The following is a 2,510-nucleotide window of genomic DNA, read 5'->3' as shown; positions in this document are numbered from 1 at the left end:
CCGGCCCGGCTGAAGGCAAAGTGCAGGTGGGCTGGGCTGGGCGTGTTGGCGTTGGACTGGACTTGCGGGTCTCGTGCTGTCGGGTTGGGCCGTAACTAGGTTTACGCGTTTTGGGCTGAAACGACTGGGCCGCGGGAACCTTCGGGTACTAGGCTAACCTAAGGTGATTGGGTTCGATTCAAGTTGCGGGATCTGGCCCTTGGGTCGGACTTCGTCTTCTTCACCCGGTTGCCTGCGCGTTTTTCCAGTGACTTTCTCTCTCCTTGTTAACGTCATTTCGACGTCCTTTTTTCCCTCCTTTTTCGACGTCCTAATTTCATTTTTGGTATTGGTTTGATTCGTAAAGGCCTCACACTCCCAGATCCGAAAAAGTTCGGACATCCAACGTTCCGTCTTCCTTGTCGACGATGTTCAACGTATAAGATTTGTCTAAATCTACCCCTGATGTGTGTAAAAGGTTCTGGTATTAGTTTTGTTGCGTAAAATGGAGGTTTTGACGTTGATTACGTAGGGTTTGGCCTCGCCGGAGTTTCATCAGATTTTCTCTGTCCTCTTCGTTTTTCTTTATTTATTTTTGTTCTTTGCAGGTTGTTTTGGGGTGGCTGAAGGTCGGGGTCGGGTTCCCTCACATCCCAGCCTTCGGCCACCCTTTGTGGGTTGTGTTCGAACGAAAACTCCGGCGTTCGCCGGAGTTTTCAGTTCACACTCTCGGATCTGGAAAAGTTCAGAAATCAGACGTTCCATCTTCCTTGCCAACGGTGTTTAACGTATAGGATTCGTCTAAATCTACCCCTGATGTGTGTAAAAGGTTCTGGTATTACTTTTGTTGTGTAAAATGGAGGTTTTGACGTCAATTACGTAGGGTTTGGCCTCGCTGGAGTTTCGTCGGATTTTCTCTGTCCTCTCCATTTTTTTTTTTTTTTGCAGGTTGTTTTGAGGTGGCTGAAGGTCGGGGTCGGGTTCCCTCGCATCCCAGCCTTCGGCCGCCCTTTGTGGGTCGTGTGCGAACGAAAACTCCGACGTTGGCCGCAGTTTTCGGTTCTGCCAACGACTTTTTTTTTATTCGATCCGTTACATGATCATTCTATGAAATATTAATCTTTTTAATTAACGGATTTATTTCATGATCCACTCTTATACAAACTAATTGTAATGGATACCCCCACTCACATATCTCCACGTAAACGATTTGAATCAAATCAAATCATTTGTAACAATTGCAAAGTGAAACGTATCAATAGTGTTACCGGGATAAGACATTCAACCTTAGCCATATAGTATAAATTCTTTAGGTTATTATTCCCTATAACAAATTGCTTCATTTATAGCATTTGGTTATAGCAATTTTAAAAAAGAGCTATTAAAAATGTAAAAAAAAAAAAAAAAAAAAAAAAACGCATCACTAATTTTTACTTTTTGATTTACACACCAGGTACTCACACTCTCACTCTCACTCCAATGGTTGTTGATTTGCACACTAGTGGATTGTATCTATCTCAAATCTCCATTATTCTTTCTCATTTCAGTTTCATCTTATCTTGTTGACCCAGTATCTTTTCTTATTGTTATAGCCTTCTATAATAGATTTGTGGGTATTGGTCAGGAAGTGCAAAAGTACCGAAAGCACAAAAAATTAACCATTATTGAAAGTCATGAGAAACTCAGTAGGTTCTTTCCCTTTTCATAGCTACTAGTCATTTGTTGTTGATATTAAAGTTTTGTCAGAAACTCATTTCGTTGAATCTTGTTCCAGGTTTCCTTCATTCATCACTTCGTTTCTATTAGAAATTTTCTTTTTTACGATCTCTCTTAGGGTTTTGTTGGATGTTGCTCAACTAGGTTTATCGTATAAAAAATAAACAATTATCTAAATCTATTTGGATTGATACATCTTTCTTCTTATTCTAGGGTTTAGGATTTCTCTGTGTATGGATGCTTGACTCTCTCTGTTTAAACCCCTTCATTTTCTCAATTGATTTCAACATTCAGTTTTGGAAGATGACGACTTTTGATTTTGAGTATTTTGATTAATTTAAGAGATTTAGTTAGATTCAAGAATTTTGTTGTTATTTGTTTTCTTTATAGAATTTGTTTCACTTCTTTGTCGTCAACCTTTGGAGCTTAGGCTCGGTTTCAATCTTTTATGAGTTATACTTTAGTAGATCTTCCAATTTTGTGGGCATGGTTTTCCCTTGTTTGTTTCGATTTATCAACGTATCATCCTTACTGATCCAAGTTCCAAAGTTATGATTTTAGCAAATTTAAACACTTTCTTTCTCTTAATTGGTCAAATGTGTCATCTTTCTCGCTTTCCTTCTCTGTTACTCAAAGTGAAGCTGTCATATTATAGAAGAATAAGAGGATGAACTCGAGTTATTTGAATGAACTACTTCCTCCAATTAGAGGATCAAATTAAAGCTTTATTACTCCTTATCGAACCATTTCATTTAAAAAGACTTCATTCTTTAGTGATAGCAATTATTTATTCACACCATACAGACTTATCAATC

Source organism: Cucurbita pepo, unplaced genomic scaffold (genome assembly GCF_002806865.2).
Source record: "Cucurbita pepo subsp. pepo cultivar mu-cu-16 unplaced genomic scaffold, ASM280686v2 Cp4.1_scaffold001464, whole genome shotgun sequence".
Lineage (NCBI taxonomy): Eukaryota > Viridiplantae > Streptophyta > Magnoliopsida > Cucurbitales > Cucurbitaceae > Cucurbita > Cucurbita pepo.
This window is presented reverse-complemented; position numbering follows the sequence as displayed.